Source organism: Diplotaxodon limnothrissa, linkage group LG3 (assembly GCF_057381915.1).
Source record: "Diplotaxodon limnothrissa isolate DT_005_m linkage group LG3, D_limnothrissa_male_GT1.1, whole genome shotgun sequence".
Lineage (NCBI taxonomy): Eukaryota > Metazoa > Chordata > Actinopteri > Cichliformes > Cichlidae > Diplotaxodon > Diplotaxodon limnothrissa.
In genome coordinates, this window is record NC_140598.1 from 24,270,130 (window position 1) to 24,289,394 (window position 19,265).

The 19,265-nt window shown below is 41.2% G+C and overlaps 1 pseudogene; it reads right to left on the reverse strand.

The window, feature by feature from the left end:
- Window positions 1-7,594: 7,594 nt before the first annotated feature.
- LOC146635056 (uncharacterized) lies at window positions 7,595-13,851 on the reverse strand (annotated as a pseudogene).
- Window positions 13,852-19,265: the final 5,414 nt, after the last annotated feature.

Sequence of the window (19,265 nt, forward strand, 5' to 3'; positions counted from 1 at the left end):
CATCTGTGACAGCACCGCGCCGATGCCAGTGTCGCTGGCATCAGTGTCTAGTGTCATTTCTCCATGGTCAAGTGGATAGCCAAGAACAGGGGCAGAGGTGAGTCGACACTTCAGCTTGTCGAAAGCTGCTTGGTGCTCAGCATGCCACTGAAATGTGCATTCTTCTTGGTCAGGTTGTGCAGGGGTTTGGCTATAGAGGCAAAATCTTTCACAAACCGGCGGTAATATGAGGCCAGGCCGATGAAGCGTCTGACCTCCTGGATGGACGTAGGTGTGGGCCACATCTGAACTCTTTGAACTTTGCTGGGGTCGGTAGCCACACCATGCTCGGATACCACATGGCCAAAATAAGCAACTTCGCGGCGAAAGAGGCAGCATTTGGCAAGTTTCAGTTTCAAGTTAGCTTGTTGAAGTCTATAGAATACCTGGCCAAGCCGTTGCAGCATCCCCGACACGTCCTTAGCCAGCACGATGATGTCGTCCAAGTAGACCAGGCAGGTCTCCCACTGCATGCCAGCCAGGACACGGTCCATCAGCCGCTGGAACGTTGCCGGGGCATTGCATAGTCCAAATGGCATGACGTTCCACTCAAAGAGGCCTGTCCTAGTGCAGAAAGCGGCGGCCCTGCGTGCTCTAGGTGTCAGCTCAACCTGCCAGTAGCCTGATGCGAGGTCTAATGTGCTGAACCATCTGGCAGTTGAGAGTGTGTCCAGCGTGTCCTGGATGCGGGGCAGCGGGTAGGCGTCTGTTATGGTGTGGTCGTTGAGAGCCCTGTAGTCAATGCAGAGACGGTATGTCCCATCTTTCTTACGCACCATAACGATGGGCGAGGCCCAGCTGCTGCAGCTGCGTTGGGCGAGACCGCTCTGTAGACTGTCGTAGATCTGCTGATCAGCATTTTTGCTGCTTTTCCCCTGCCATTCTTCGTGGATTTTGTTTGACTGGGGCACCAGGACGGGTTATGATGTCATGCTGCACAAGGCTGGTTCGGCCCAGGTCAGCAGGCCCTGTAGAAAACACATGTCCATAAGTGCAAAGCAAGCGTTTCAGTTGGAGCTGTTCATAGTCATTGAGGTCTGTGGAGCTCTGGGCATAGAGCTCCTGCAGGTGCAGAGGAACCACAGGAGGGCTGGTCAGAGAGTCTGCAGCTGGGGAGACCATGGAGGGTTCCACGGCCTCAGCTGGCTGGAGGAGCCCGGCAATGGATCCCGCCTTAATTGTTACTGCTTTATTGCCAAGGTTAAAAAGGCGAAGTGGGACAGCTTTAGAAGGCTGTGCGTTGACTAGGACTCTGGCGATAAGTACTTTGTGCTTCTCAACAAAACCTTTGGTGGGACTAAGCATCATGTCACCTCGAGCTGCTGCACCAGGATGCACATTGCCTTTCACCATATACTCTTGCCCCGGTTCCACCACCACAGTTCTAACTATTCTCACTGCATGTGACTTTGTACTGGCTTCGATTTGGTAGTAGAGCACCTCTTCACCGAAAAGGATGATGCGGCGTTTGCCGAAATCAAGACGTGCTTCAGCTTGAGTGAGGAAGGGATGCCCAAGCAGCACCTCATTTCCTGCTATATCTGCCACCAAGAAATCAACATCCACCTGTCGATTGTTGATATTGACAGGTATCTGGGCTTCACCTAGCACCGGCACGTCCCCAGGTCCCACACCAAGCAAGGTCTCAACAACTGAGGGCTGTAGTGGTGGTCTCACGTCTGGGTGGATGGAGTTGTAGTAGGGCAGCGGCAGCACGCTCCTTCGGGCTCCACTGTCCAAAACAGCACATACCTCCATTTCGTAGAGGCGCATGGGGATACTCATTTCTTGGCTTTGGCACTTAAGGTGGAGTACAGTGGGTTTTGGGCTGTCCCAAGGGCTACTGTTCAGTGTTAAGGCCTTGGTGGTTTAGTGAGGGGAAGGGCACTGCTTTTGGACATGGCCCCAACCTTGACAGTTATGGCAGCGAACCCAACTCCTTTTAAAGTTTCTGTGATGGTTCGGTGTTGTCGAGGGTGTGTGTGGGGCAAAACGATTCGGTGAGGGGCTAGCTGCAGGTGCATGCTCAGCAAAAGTCTCATCTTTGTCTTTTTCTCTGACGACGGCAGCTCGGGGCCGGCGTTCAGCTGCGTTACGGGCTCCTTGCTGCATGGCACTGGTTACATAAGATGCAGTCCTTTTAGTGGTTTCGTGTCGGTGGGCTATTTCGTATGCACAGGCGAGTGTGGCTGGGTGCCTCTCTAGCAACTTCTGTACTATTTCTGCATCACCCAGCCCATTGGTGAAAACTTCAACAGCTATAGAGTCTTGTTCAATCTCTGCTCTATTACCATATGCAACAGCCACTTTCCCATAAATGTCATCTCTGAAAACATGCAGGGCCTCACCAGGTTTACGCACTCGCTGCCTCAGTTCTACAGCAACAGCAGCTGCATGGTCAGAAGAAGGGCCATATGCAGTTTCCAGTTCGTCCACCAGGCGGCGATAATCCCATTTGGATGAGCGGGGATTTCTGTGGATAATGGCCCCTGCTGCTCCAACAAGGCAGAATTTAAGCTGAGTTGTCATTGTTTTTTCTGACCAATAGTTGGCTTCAGCGCAGCTCTCAAACCTGTGCAGAAATTCCTTCCACGGTGTGGTGCCGTCATATTGGCCCGGACATAGGGTGGGGACTCTCTCTCTAGTGTCACCATCCTCTTCACTGTCAGATGGGGGCTGACGGGGCACACAGCTGAGTTATAACAAATACTGTTCGCAGAAAGTCATCGCCTTATTTGTCTGATTAGAAGAGAACATGCTGGAGTTTTCTGCCCCATCTCAGCAGGAGCAGATAAACAGGGAGCCAAGGTCGTAGCTTAGGCGCCGTGTGAGAGAAAGCATGTGAATGTTTAGGCTTTTATGATAAGGTGGGGGCACCAGAGGCTATAAGAGTTTGATCAATGCTCCACCATTTTGAGATCTGATGCTGTCTGCGTACGGTGTCCATCTCCCACGCGTGTGATCATTAAAATCATCGTTTGACTCAACCCGGCCGGACCAGTGTTGTTATTGTGGTTTGTGACATTTAGTCACAGCTCTGTCTCTGTTAGCTTCCCTAATGCTCGCGGCACCCTCGGAGACACTGGTCAGCGATATGAACGGGTTGGAGTAATTGGTCTCAAGTCCGTACTTTTCACGAGAATGGCGAGCAGCGGCCATCGCGAGTTAGCTTAACTACGGCCTAATACACTTGTAATTACGGTCACTCGGCTTTATCGTTAGCCGCTTTAGCCTGTCGGTTTTTCTCAGTGCTCACCACTCCTTTGACAGTGTGAGAGGGTCCCTTCATGGTCGCCAGTGTTAACCATTCCTCGCCGTCAGTCCCCTGACCGTGGTCGGGAGACGCGAGGGGAGATGATTCCTCCAGGGCCGAAGTTTGTCCTCCTTCGGGGTTAACTCCCTTCACTTTTGTGGAGTAGTGAGGCAGACAGAAACCAGCCGAGGCACCGGAGAGTACTGAAGAGATGAGGCTTTAATAACAGTACTGCACACTTCGAAAACACACTGCATAGCCTGTAGCCCGTTAGATTGCTGCTCCCGGTCGCCCTCTCTACCCATGACACACTCTCTCTCGCTTTTCCCTCTTTCGTTCCCCGCGTTTCCTTCACGCGCATGCTCACACACACATCACATACACTCCTTACTGCACCCAGTCACACACAAGACGGCAATTCCTGCAACACATGTATATTATTGTGTGGATGCCTTAGGCATCCATGCTATTGAGTTCCTGTTTCTCTTTATTCTTTATCTTTTCTTCATCTTCAAGTTGCTTCCGTACGTTTTTCGGCGCTTAACTACTCCCTCAGTTTTCAGCCGATTTTCTCAGTTCAAATCTTAAAAAATTCTGCTCTTTCTGCTAATTCCAGCTATGACTTTTGGTGCTCATAACTTCTATACTTTTTGAGATATTGATTTTTCTTTTCAATATTTTTTGAGCTTTTTTGCATATTAACAGTGGCCTCACTGATTTTCCTTGCCGGGTTGAGCTGTGTTTTAGCTCAGTGAGATGAGCATCCGTTCTCGGACTGGGAGGCCGGGGTTCAAATCCCGCTTATGGCAACATTTCTTTCAGTCAACACTTAACCCTTTACAGCCGATCGGAGCGGGCACGCTCTGTTTTGCGTAACTATTTTTAAATCCCGGTAGCTCTGCAACCAAGTAAGCTAGCGCAATAATTTTTTTTGCATATGAAACTGGAGGAGTTGTACTTACATCTTATGCCATCAGCTTGTCCTAGGTCACAGTTTCCTTCCACATATAGCTTTGCAAAAACTGCATAAAAATCACTTGCAGCAACAAAAACATGATATTCCAGAAACACGCTTCGCCGATCCATCAGCTGTTTGTAACACTTCCTACGTCCATCAGCGCGAACTATCACATGACCGCATGACCTGCCGAAACCGGAAGTGACGTCATTTTGCGGAAATGTAGTTTTTTACGATCGGGGCCTTATGAGCTTGTGTTTTACTTGTTATGTGTTTTAAAAAGTTATGTTTGACTTTATGACTTTCTGTGTCGTTTCTGGGATGCTTAAGACTCATATTGCACTGCTGGAAATAGTTTATTTTGATGCATATGCTGTTATTTTGCAAATTTGCACTATAATATTTATTTTCGTTTTTCCTGCAGTATATAAAAATTGGTGTATTTCAAAAATAAAACTATGAAGACACTCAAAATAAATTTCCTGTGGTGGGAAACTAGTTTGTGTAACCTTTTTGTATTTACAGTTTTGAGGGATAAGCCTCTTAAATTTCTCTAACTAGAAATATATGTTAAAAAAACAAAAACGATTTTCTATTTTTTTGTAGTTTATTGCACTTTTTTGCAATTTATGTAATTACTATGCACCTAATGCAGACATATTATTAAAGTTTGGGTTATAATGGTTGTATTGATGTATAGCAACTTGAAATGCTCCCAAAAATGGCTCCACAGCATGTAAAAATATAATATAAGCTCTGGCGAACTTGGTTCTATGGTAGGTCTTAAAGGGTTAAACTTTTTTAACTCTTTTCAACACAAATTTAAGCTTTTTCTCCCCTTTTCAGCATATTTTTCAGTTTTTTCACCACTTTTCAGCACAAATACCAGCTTTTTAAACTGTTTTCAGCAAAAACCTCTTTTCAGCAGAATTTTACTCATTTAACTCTTTTCAGCACAAATTCTTCTGATTGAACTCTTTTCAGAAAAGTTTTTCAGTTTTTTCTGCTATTTTCAGCAAAAACCTCTTTTCAGGAGAATTCTGCTCATTCAACTCTTTTCAGTAGAAATTGTGCTGATTGAACTCTTTTCAGCAGAATTTTCATCTCTTTTCAGCAGAAATTCTACTTATTCACCTCTTCTGTAAAATTTTCAGCCTTTCCACCTCTTATCAGCCCAATTCTCCACAGCTTCTGCTCATTTCAGCACAATTGTCAGTCTCTCCACCTCTTCTTTGTGAGAAAGAGTGTGGCGCAGTGAGATATGTGCCTCCCTTGAGTACCAGAAGGGCCAGGTTCGAATCCTGCTCAGGGCAACATTTTTTTTTTTCAACCTTTTCTGCTTTTTTCAGCAGACATCTTAAGCGTTAAGGCATCCACACAGCATTTTCACAGGAAATGCAAATTTTTCTAGTAAACAGAATTGTTCCTAGCACTGAAACCTGTGGAAGGCAAGGCAAGACAAGGCAAATTTATTTGTATAGCACAATTCAACAACAAGGTGATTCAAAGTGCTTTACAGAGACATTAGAAACAAAAACAGATAAAAGGTATGATTTAAAATTGATTAAAACAAGCAAGCAAACAAACTAACTAATTAACAAACAAACTGCCACCAGAAGTTCTTAGGTGGCTGCCTTAAAACTGTTTTGCATGCTCCTGTGTCGCATGTTGTTGGAGCGACAGATGAGGCTCATCAGCGTCGTACACCATAATTGACCTTAGTGTGTGAAGAGGACTCTCCAATTACATTAGATATGATACAAACCACTGCAGCGCAGTACCTGTAATACCTACAGCATGTTCTAATCGCTCTAATAGGATATTATGGTCAACAGTATCGAACGCTGCACTGAGGTCTAGCAGGACAAGATGAGTCCACTGTCAGAGGCCATAAGAAGATCATTTGTAACCTTCACTAAAGCTGTTTCTGTGCTGTGATGAGCTCTGAAACCTGACTGAAACTCTTCAAATAAACCATTCCTCTGCAGATGATCAGTTAGCTGTTTGACAACTACTCTTTCAAGGATTTTTGATATGAAAGGAAGGTTGGAGATTGGCCTATAATTAGCTAAGACTGCTGGGTCTAGAGATGGCTTTTTGAGTAAAGGTTTGACTACAGCCAGCTTGAAGGCCTGTGGTACATAGCCGATTATTAGAGATAGGTTGATCATATTTAAGACTGAAGCATTAATTATTTGTAGGACTTCCTTTAACAGTCTTGTAGGAATGTGGTCAGTACCATCAGAACAGTATCCAGAGTCGTACGTAGTGAGGAGGCAAAATAATTACCAAGATAATCGACCTCTGTTGGAGTAGCATTCAGGTAGCTGCTCTGCTTTATGTTGGTACAGGGCATTGAAGATGACAACAATGGGTGGATTATATTCTTAAACTTAGTTACAGCACTTTCAGAAAGACATCTACTTTGATGAAGTCTACTCTTCACCGCTGTAAGTTTAAATGTCTGCCTGGTAGCATAATGGTAGCAGGCAGGGCAGCCATGGTAAAAGTAAATTAACTGACTCCAGCAACTGTTAAAGACTACTGTCCACCTGTCCTTGCCAGGTTTACTCCTCTTTGTTTATGTAGTTTAATAAAACACAACTGGAATATTTCCTTATTATTTAAATAGAAAAATTAAGGAAACAGTTTATTCCCCGTACACAAAGTTGCTATATGGTTTTAATTTGCCTGGCAGACAACAAAATATATATTTTCAAAACAGTTTCATCATAGTTAAAATTAATCATATATTACTACAAAACGAGCAAATATTCATGCTAACTACTACCACTGAATTATGTTTACTCTAAAGAAAAATGTAACAAATGTTCACCATGTCAGAGGCTGTTGGTTACTTTTTGGGTGACTGTGGAAATAAAGAGCTAAAAGGTTTCAGTCTCAAACACAAACATCCTGCACTGAAGCTTCTCTGTGTGGTTTAAAGACACTGGATGATGTTCCGACTGTTTATATGCTGAGGTTGTGGTTTATTCTTTGTGTTCTTCACTGAAGAACGTTGCGTATCAATTAACCAAACCACAACCAAACTAGAACAAGTCAAATTTTCCGTTCGAGAAATTTGTGAAACCCAAAGAAACAAATGAGGAAAAATTCTAAGAACAAAAGTTTATTAATCATGCAGAGAAACTGCTCACTGCTGTGGGAACAAAAGCCAATAAACATCAAGTCAATGAACTGACTTCCAGTAAGTAGTTCTGGGTCATCAGAGTCTAATTCAGTGCTAAAAAGACATAAAACATATAAAAATCTTTAACATGTGGATGTCCTCTGGTCTAAAGGTGCTGGGGGACCAGTTAGAGACCAGCAGCTGGACATCAGTGGTTGGACTGGTGGACTACTTCAGTGAAGAGTAGATGACGTCTGGCTCTGGTTTAAAGTCTGAACACAAACACACACAGTTCAAACAACAGGAAACATGATTACAAGCTTTATAGTTCAATCATATTGTTTTGCACTGCTTCAATCAAATTAAAGTTAATGGAAATGGAAATTTTGAGATTTGCCTGTTATTATTATTATTGCCTGTTAGTTATTAAGAAGAGAAGCTTGTGTTATTTTTAAATGACAGCATTCTTAAAGTCAGCAGGGGCTTGACCAGAGAGCATTGATGTGTTGATTAAGGATGCAGGTAAAATAGTGAGAACAGTAGTGTAAACTTATTGAGTTTACTAATTTAACCAGGTCAGGTAAAGTAACAGATAAAAAAAACTTTCTAAAATAACTGTTGTGCTGAAGCAGGAGCAGATAATGTAGCTACTGATGGGGGAATAGTACTTCCTATTAAGAATTTTATATATTTTTTTTCTACTAAGAAAAAAATTTCACAATCTTTATTTGAAGACATTGTGACAGCAGGTGGAGCAGCAGTAACCATTAGTACCTATAGTTACTAATGGTGATAAATAACATCTGTCTTCAGAGCAGCCTGAGGAACAGCCAGGAGGGCTCTGCTAGACATGGATCAATATGTCGAATGAATATGTTGAGCTTGAATTGTGATTTTGTTAGCTTAGCTTAGCATGATGGCTGGAAACAAGGTGAACACCTCGCTGACCGCCAATCCAAGTTAAAGAGAAGCTGTACCTCTGAACTTCTTTGGTCTGATTTCTATTCGTCCATAAGTGACATCTTCTGTTCTCACTGCTGAGTAGATTGCAGCTGGATCACTGTCTGCAAAAACACATTTGAATTACTGGAGGTTTGGACACAACAACATGGTTTTCTTCTTACCCCACAGCTACAGAAAAGAAAAGCATTTACTTTTACGCAGCATTATAAAAACATTAAGTGGTGACTTTTATACAGCAGCTCTTTACAGTTTTTTTCTTTTTCCACCTTAACACCTCAGCTGTGAAACAGCACCTGTTCAGCAAGTAACTGGTGGGTGTTTCTGTGAAAAAGACAAGTTGATGACCACAAAGCTGTCGCCTTCTTTAATCTCAAGCTAACAAACTTCACCACAGAGCACAAAGCAAACATGATCACATGACTTGGACACTATTATTAGCTAGAGAAGAACACACTGTGGCGAGAAGTGTTACCTGCTTCAGACTAAGTTGAGTAAACAACAGGAAGTACCTGCTGTGGTTTCACATCCAGAAGTTCAAAAGAGACAGGCTGAACAGAGTAAATGTCCTTCAATATAAAATATCATATCAACAAATATATCTCAATAACCCTTGACAACTTGTGTGGGCAGATGAGCCACATTTGGGCCAACACTAAGATGGTCATTCACCGGATGTATTCGTTAATGTCATGTGAATACACACTATATGTTTTTGACTACATGGCAGGGTTAGTTATTCCTTGTAATGAATGGGTTTTCAGTAAAAGTGATTTTTTTTATGTATAACTTTTTATTTTCAGTTAAAGGCATAAGTAAATTTAGAGATGAACACCATCTAATACACCTTATATTTACACCATGAGTTTGAAGCAATGATAATTATTTTGAATTATTCTTTTTGAGCAGTGAAATGGAGAAATTTACAGACTTTAATAACCATTAATAAAGTCACGAAAATAGCTGAGGACAGATTCCACATCCATGACTGGCTTTTGTAGTGATGAATTACTGATGTCAATAAAAAGGACAGAGGTTCCCAACACATTTTAAAGGACAAACAGTCATCTTGTGTGAGATTTTGTAACCTGAGTAATGGTGAGGACGTCATTGCAAACATGTGTTAGCAAACTGAACTACATCAATATCAAACTGATTCTGAAGTGCTCTCAATTTTAAGTCTTCATACAAAGAAACAAAAACTATTACCGTCTTTACATCGCGAGCTGCAAAAACATTTCTCACACTCAGGTGCTCGGTTGTCACACGTATAACAATCAAACCCAGGACCAGTGACATAAACATCCCCAACTGACCTCTTGATAAATGTTATAATCTAGCTACATAAGAGCTGCTACGTAATCTAGCTCTCTGTCTTTAGCTTGCTAGTGAGGAACCGATTCAAATCATAAATCATTAAAACCATCATTAAATCAATCATTAATAGACTAATATTGTCTGATCTTTTAATAAAAAAACAACATGAAAAAATTACTCTTAGCCATTAAAAATACAAAATATTTCCTCCCCTTAAAATTTTCTGTCTTATCCACAAATTGCAAAATCAATAGATTACCACGTCAAACATCTGACATCAACAGAGTCCCACAGGGCCCTCTAATGTAGCTTTAACAACTAATGTTAAGACCCACTGCAGTCTACCCTAATCAATAATCACTGTAAAAGAAATTAGACATATCATACTGTTTGATAAATGATAAATGCATGTTTTCACAGCTGTCCTGTTTGATTTGTTTTAATAATCCATCCATGTCTTTATGGACCTTGCTTTGTGTACTTTTTGTACTACTTTGTGGGGTGCAGTCATGCTGGAACAGAAAAGTGTGTTCCCCAAACTGTTCCCACAGAGTTTGAACCAAAGAACTGTTCAAAATGACTAAATTGTCTTAGTAAGATGGAGATGAAATGAACAGACAGCTTCCATATTTCTGGTGACAAAATACATAAAAAAACCTGTCACCATCGGCAGCTGCTAAATATTAAATGTTAGCATGATAATAAGATGAATAATGAACCCAAAGCAGATCGGTGTCTTAGCATGTTAATATTAGCATGTAGCTTAAAGCAAAGCCTGAGTGAACCATGGCAGAGACAGAAGAAGAGCAGCTTCACCTCTCAGATTTGATTTCTTTTTCTTGTCTTTAATGAGGATTTTTCCATAAGTGACGTCTTCAGTTCTCACTCCTGAGTGGACTGTAGCTGGATCACTGTCTGCACAGCAAACACACACAGAGGACATCAGTGCAGGAATAACAGCTGATCATAAAGAAACTGATCAATAATGTTTAAGAAGTGGAATTTAGATTCACTGAATGAATCAGATACAGGAGGAGCAGACTGAGCTTTTATCAGCAGGATGAATGATTCTAATGTCAGGATGTCACAGAAACTACCAAATTATTAACTTAGAATAATGTTAGATTAAATTTAAAAATGAGATGTGATTATTGAATATGAATCAGCGAAGGAAATTTAAAAAAAAAACAGCAAATACTGTATATAATACAATTCAACATATGACTGGTAAAAAAAAAAGTATTCGTTTTATCTTTAGACTCTTGGTCTGTGTGCAGAGTTTACTGTTTGTTTCCTTTCTATCAGAAACAGGATGCTGGACGACTGCAGAGCTGTTAGCTTCAGTTAACCACAGACCACAAACACACAGTCCAGCTCACAGTGAACAACACTCAGTAAGTACAGAGTTAAACATTCATGGTTACATTTGGTTTGATCTTTGAAATCTAAATCAACACTGCAGAGAGTTTATCATTAAGTGTGTAAATACAAGTATTAATAGAAACTCTTTCAGAGATAAATTCTGGCACCAGATTAGTAAAATGCTTAATTAAACATTTTTAATATATTTTATAATTTTTTTCTATTTTCTATTTCATAACTGTGAATATAAACCATCCATCACATGACAACAGTAAGAAATAGTGCTCATAAACATAAATCTATCTCTAACCATCATCCTGAAACCCAGGCCAAAGGAAATGTCCTCAAATATTATATTATATTATATTATATTATATTATATTATATTATATTATATTATATTATATTAACAGGCAGTGTCACACTGCCTACAGCCATATTTCATTTAGAGTTAATGGAGCAGACACTGGCCTAGTTATGGACTCAGTTATCCAAGAAAAAAAATAATAGGAGTTTACTGTGAAGTATTGTGAACATCAGCATAGTTAGGCAGTTATATTTTTGTGTTTCAAATCAAAAACAAAGTTTCAAGGGAACGTGTGGATTATTACCGCAAAAAAAGGCTTGACATCAGAGTTTATGTGGAAAACGTGGATGTAAAATAGATGACAGACAATGGAGCACAAAATAAGATTAAAAGAAAAAAGTCCTATGATCTGTTTGGTCTGTGGTAAAACTTTGTAGTAAAGGGACTTCCTATAACAATATATAAAATGAAAAATTAAACTAAAGCTTAAACATGCTTAGTTAGCTTGTTATTTTATTTAATAACCCAGTAACCAGAAAAATCGGGGGGGGGGGGGGGGGGGGGGGTGCCTCTTCTTTCCTTGATTGGCTATTGTCTATTATTTAATATTTTGATGTCACTGTATGTGATGTCATTGGGCATGGCATCTCCTTCGGGTTCATCTTTATCTACTGATGTGAATCAAAGTGAACACGAATATCATTCAATAATGGACCAAAAAGATCAAACAGCAAACAAAACACAGTTTAAATGAATGACTTTATAAAATCCAGAAATCTGAGTCTCACCTTCTGGTTTCCTACGAACACATCGTTTTCTCAGCAGAACCACCAACACCAGTAGAACCACAAGACAGACCGATCCCACACATGACAATGCAGAGATAACAGGAGGAGAGAGCGATGGAGGAAGAGTGATGGAGGTGGAACCAGGAGGAGGTGTGGGTGTAGGTGGAGGTGTGGTGGTGTGTTTGTCTAAAATAAAGCAAACACAGTCATCAAGTTGTCACATTGTGAATGTTGAAAGCTGCAGAAACACAGACAGGTGAGTGTGTCACCTGTGACAGTGATCCAGCTGGATGGAGACTCTCCATGACCGCTGATGTCACACTTGTAGAGGCCTTCATCAGACCTGGAAACATGCTGGATGGTCATGTGACCTGTAGGCTGCTTCCTGATGAGGGAGCCATCTTTATAGAAAGCAGCTGGGAGGTTGGAGGGAGTGGTCTTTGTTTTACAGAGCAGAGTGACGTCATCTCCCTCCATCACAGGGAGGACAGGACTCTGCAGGATCACTGATCCACCTCAACACAGAGACAAACTACAGCATTTCATCCATTTACACACAGCTTCATCAACACTAACTCCACACACTCAGCTTACCAGTGACTGTCAGGTTAACCATGTTACTGATGGGACCCTCTCTGGACTCACACCAGTAAACTCCACTGTCCCATGTATACATGTAACTGATGTTACATGAAGAACCAGCTGCTTCTCCTTCCATATCTCCACACTGAGTCCTCTGTCGTTTGCTTGTGTTCCTCCTCAGAGTCCATCCAGCAGAGCTGTCGTCCTCCTCACAGCTCAGAGACACAAAGTTTCCTTTAAAGAACTGAGAGCTGCTGGGACTCACAGTCAGACGAGCTGTGAGGGTTAAAAATGAAAAACTGATGATCTGTTAGACTTTACATTGTGAAACATGAACCCAATCAGGTCATATCAGTGAACATTTCTCAGGTTTAAACTGTGACAGAAGAAGGTTACTGACCTTGGTTTGTTGTGCAGCTCAGCAGTGAGACCAGAACTAAAGAGAAATGACACTCAGGTTGATTAGAGGTGAAGATAAAGAACTCCACACAAACAGCTGACAAATACATAAATTCGTCTCTCTGATATATCTGCTCATTTTCTGTTTGATTTCAGCGTGAAAAAGAGTGAAAAAGTTTGTAAAGCTAAAAAAAAAATCATCCATCCTCTATTGACTGCATATCCAGTTTAGGGTTTGGGGTAAGCTGCAGCCTTTCTCAGGAATCACTGGTCTAGAGTAAAACAGCAGTGTCTCATCAGAATTGTTATCTTCACACATTCGGGCCCGGAATTCGCCCGGGGCCGCGGACTCTGTGCTCGCTGCGCCCTCTCTCCCCCTTAACCCGGGGAGGGACGGGGCCCCCTCGCTCCCGGCGCATTTTCTGGCTGTACTGTAAGTCTATACAAATTATCCTCTACCCTTAAATAACCCAGTAAAGTCATGTGTCCACTGTGCAGCTGTGTTGATATAATGAGTGAATGATTTGATCTTTTCACTGCCTGCTGTGTTTCCTCGACTCCTGAGCAAAGATAAAGAGTCAGTTCAGACCTGCAGTTGGTCCTCGTGGTGTTTGAACTTGAATTCAGCCTGATTTGTTTTTCATGTCTTCTCCTCCATCATCAGTTATCAGGAGAGCAGACAGTCAAAGTACAAGAATTCAAACAAACACAGAGATTCTACTTACAGAGCAGACACAGCACAGATGTTTCCTTCATCGTCCTTCTCACTCATTTGAGCTTTTTCTCATTTCTGTCACTGACACCAAGTAAAGCCCGCCCTCTTCCTCCGAGCACCAGCTTTCTATTGGTTCAAAGACAGGTGGGAAATATATTTAAAAACAAAAAAAGTGATGAAAAAAAATAACATATTTAAAAATAGTTTTAATACAGTGACCTTACTCATACATTTATTAATTCACAAAGATGAAAAAGAAAAACTAAAAAAGAAAATTAAAGTTTATTCACAAACTTTAAAGAGAATAAAGTCTCCTCTGCTCTCAGTGATCTGTAGTTTGGTTGATGAACAAATCCATGTCCATGTAGTGGACGACCCCCTCAGTGAGAGAGGCAGATATGAGCTGAAACACAGGAATCAAACCAGGGACGCTGCTGTTATGGAGCTGAACTGGAACCATTCAGACACTGAGGCCCTCTGAACACATTTTAATTACAGCTGTGCAGAGATACACTGATGACTGACTGGAACACTATGATTCACATTTTACATGAACACCATCCTCACACATGTTTATATATGACCACTAGAGGGAGATGTTGGACTTTAAACACTAACATGGATACAAGCAGATCATCAGTGATGCTTCCTCAGTGTGATGACTCCTCCCACTATGCTTGTTTCTTCCTTCCCTGTTTCATTTCCTATATGGCATCCTTGACCCTTGGCTGTATCCCAATTCAGGGTCTGCAGGCTTAAAGGCTGTATTTTAAGGCCGATTACGTCACAGTGGCGCGCTGAAGGCTGTCCCAATTCAAAGGCTGCTCGAAATGCGGCCCTCATTTCCCTGAATTTTAAGGCTGTGGCGGTGTAGACTTCGTGGCCAACATATCCCACAATTTATAGCGCGGCAGTCGGTGTGTATAATTTTGCCGCAGACGGCACAAGCGGAGCGGCCGAAGACTAAACTGTTAAAAGTAATTATGTAATGGAGTGAAGGTGATTTTAGCACAAGTGTTATTAAAGGAGGGAAACCCTCCTCAAAAAAGGATAGAGCAGTGGAGCAGCCAAGGGAATGCACTGAATTAAAAACTGTATAATTAAAATATAATTTATTATATTTAAACAGTCAAAAATATAAAATGAATTAAAACAACCCTGGCCAGGGAACAACACAATAAACATTAATAAAACACCATTAAAAATCCAGGCAAGCAGTGTGCAAGGGGGAAACCCGGCGGCGTCCTCGCCTTCCTGTCCGTGTTCTCCGCTCCGGCGTGCTGGAAAGAAAGCGGCAGCAGCAGTCAGTACTCTTTCAGTGGCTACCGTTCATTAGAGTGGGATAAGTCGGGAGACTTACCCCGGGTGGGCAGAGCTCTCAACTCGTCTCGCCGCGGGAGGTAGAGCACTGTCTCGCCGCCTCTAGTTCCCCACAGAAGCGTGATCTGGCCTCCAGTTACTCCAGCCACCGGACTGCTCGCTCCGATCCCTGCTCGCTGGCGTCGTCCCCTCGTCTCTCTCCACGCCAACCTCCACCAACCTTTGTGTGTCACTCAACACTCTCTGTAAATCACCGCCTGCTCCTTTCCTCTCAGGTGTGTCAAATTAGTAAAACGGGAAAAGGGTGGAGTCTCTCCAGGACAAATTGACAGATGTAACCAAAATATGCAATATAAAAAATAAATAAACACACTTCACATTAGAACACAGCAAAGCAAAACAACATCCGTCCTTCCCTGGATGACAAGTACTGAATATTATGTCACTTATTTATGTGCAAATGTTTAATAATGAGGAACATTAAAAAAATTATTGTTGGCCACATCACAGGAGTCACACATGTGTCCACTGTACCAGCTGGGAACTCTTCTTGTTTACACTCGTAATACCACAAACACTAAATCCTCCTGTTTTGTAGCAGTGTGTACACCTGAGACTGCCACCTGTCTGTCTGTCCTGCACTCTCTCTCTGTTTCTTTCTCTCTGATTGTGGAATAAAAGTATGAACATGTGTTTATAAGTTACACTTGTGTTTGAATCCTGCAGCTTATCACACATTTGATTTCCATGTGTGACAACTGCAAGTGTCCAGAGTGAGGACAGACTGAGGGACCCACTGCTGCACATCATCTGTGAGGCTTTGCACCCCTGATGATCCATCAGGACAAACTCAGCAGTGTGTGAGGAAGAGGAGGAGGAAGAGCCAGCAGCAGCTGACAGATGTAGAGAATAGACAGACTGTTCCCTGTTTGTGAAGGACTGATAGAAAAGTTTAACATAACTAATTGTCTGTCCTGAATCAGTCTTATTAGGTAATGTTCAAATAATTGTATCATTCCAGTGTTTTCAGTGTGGGAGAAAGTACTCAGGGCCTTCAAGTTACACACTATGACAGGCAGAAACAAGTTTAATATTCAGAAACCTAAAGTATGTATCAGCAGCAGAATGGACCTAAAAATAAATGTTTGTTTCAGTTCTATGAAGCTTTGAGTATTTTGGATCAGTAGCACTGCTGTGTTTGTTGCATCATATTGCTGTAATTGTTTATATGCTTTATATATTCTGAGGTAAGTTGATCTATAGTGTTACATCATATTCTATAAGGATGTTATGTGTTTGTAGACTTTCTGCCCAGTTCGACCCATTTAGCAGAAGTCAGCCTGTTTAAGGCTCTGATATCTATTCTGTATGACTTAAAGCAGTTATGACATGCTGTGATTTTCTCACCCAATAAAGGAATATTTAATATATCAGTCTACTCTTCATTCTATCAGAAACAGTTATCACAGCTCGTACATTTGCTGTTTACACATATATGTAAGCATTGAGCCAAATTTAGTAATGCCAACATACTGAAGGAACATTTGTCTCTTATCCTCCTAGGACCTGCCGTCCACATATGTGGACATCACATTTTGGGTTATTTAGACCAAAATACTGAATTTCGCTCTGCATGGGCCTGATATCCACGTACCAGGACGTTATACTGCCACTGTTCTGTCAAATATTTTAAACGAATATCCTCATATGTGGCTCTTATTGTTCTTAAAAAAAAAATAAGGTAAAAAAAAAAAATCTGATAATTCTCTGTTTTTACATTCATCAGGCCCCCATGTGCCCAGATATCAAAGAGAAATTAAAAATGCATGTTATGGAAGAGTTCGGGTCTTACGAGGTTAAATATAATACATCTACATATACACTGTCACAGATACTTGAGTGTCTTTGAGTGAAGATTTAAGGTGATAGGACATATAAATAACTGCAACTTGAGTCTTTACTGAGGCTCAGTATTTGACACATTGTTATTTACTAGCTAATCTTAAATGACTGTTCAGTACAGAAATGAAGTCCAACAATCATGTTTTACAGTGCTGTGGTCTCAGCCTCAGATACTTATTAAATCACACAAAGCTCATGTAGAAACGAACAAAATATGTTCTCCTTCATTTCTGTCAACCACACGTTTCCAGCTATCATGGTTGCTAGGCAACCTGGGCAGCGCGACGGAGGCTAAACCGTCCCATTTCACAAGCCTCACACTTCCAGCCTTAGCGGTCTTTGAGTACGCAGCCTCAAGGGCCGCGTACTTTAAGGCTGCAGACCCTGAATTGGGATACAGCCCTTGATTCCTCTTCTCAGCTCTTGTCCTTGTGTTTTTCAGGATTTTCTCATTTCTCTAATTTGTCCCCTTGTCTCCTCTTTTTCCTGCCTTTAATTAAAAATATATATATCTTGACATTCTCATATTTTAAACCTCGTTTCAAAGTTTACCAAACTACATGATTAATAGTTTGATGAAAGTCTTATGATGCTAGGTGTAACAGAGGTAATGACATGTTTCATATTTATTGACACAGAAAATTAGTCCAAATAAATAAAATCTCCTTAATCCTCAGATTAGGAGTATGTTTATGGGAAGTTTTGAACTTTTTTACAGGAGTACATTTAGAACTGTTGTTGGTGGTGAAGGTCCAGCTTGAAATTTCAGCTCTTAATCACCAGGTTCTGTCAGGTTGAGGTCAGGACTCTGTGGAGGCCAGTCAAGCTTTTCCACACAAAGCTCACTCATCAATTTCTTTATGAACTTTGCTTTGGGCACTGGTGTACAGCCATGTTAAATATGTAAAAATATCCTTGGACAACTTCACTGGAGTATGAATGTGTGTGAACAAAACCAGACTCATCCATCAGATGCAAGATGGAGAGGCGTTTGTGTGCAGAGTAATCGGGAAGGACTGCTGGTCCTCATGGATTGAGAATAAACCCATGATGCTGCTGCAGACAGTAATGCACAACATCTCTGCTTACATCATATGTTAGTTGGTCTGTGTTGTGGTTCTTCTTCTAACAGTGATTGGTGGGTGCTTTGAGCAAACAATAACTACTGGTTACTGACCCTGTGGTCCACACTGTGGGAACTTCAGCTTGTTCAGTGGCTAAAGAAATGCACAGACCAATTAGTAAGTATGTAAAATGTATTTATGTTGCACATTTCACAGATGAAAATGACAAAGTGTTTCACCATACGACCATAAATATAAATACATTAATATAAAATAATGAAAAAACTAATTAAAAGCTTGTTTGTATATAAATATCTTCAGCTGCTTTTTAAATGAGTCATGGAGTCTGGACAGTGTAAAGACAATGGAAGAGAGTTCCACAGCCTTGGTGCCTGAAAAGCCCGATCCCCACCTCTTTTGAACCTAGTAGGTGGGACCAACAGTAACTTCTGCCCTGAAGACCTAAGTGGAAGAAGTATGAGGTTTCAACAGGTCAGAGATGTACTGGGGAGCTTCACAATGTAGTGTTTAAAATGAACCCTAAAATTTACTGGCAATTTCTAAATGATAGAAACAGTTCCCAATCAGTTGTTTGGAGTGTTTCCCAAGAGACATTGAACTGAGACGCGACTGAAAAACTGAGAACATGTTACCAGAAGCAAAGTTTCTGTTTTATGTGTATTTAACTTGAGGAAATTGCCATTTAACCATTGCTTGATTCCTGACAGACAATTATTTAAACAAGACAATTTATAAAACTCGGAAGGTTTGAAAGAACAGTATAACTGAATTTTATCCGCATAGATATGATAAGAAATATTATTGTTGGATTCAAGTTAAGCTATCCCACGTGATAGCACTCAGCCAATCATCTGTGTGCATTCCAGGTGGTAAACACACAAGTTAGACATGAAAAGATGATAAAAAGAAAAATTGCGATGTAGAAATAAGAAAGCGAGAAATACAGATGACTGCATGGGAGAAAGTTGAAGAAAAAAAAAAGACACCGGTGACACGGAGAAACCAGGAGATATCCTTACTGAATCATCAGAGCTGAACAGGTGATGGAGAAACAGGTTCACCTTTTAGGTGACATGAATGAGTTGAAGGGAAGTTATGAACTGTTTCTGAGAGACAAATAACACCAGGATCCTTTTTTTTACGTAGCT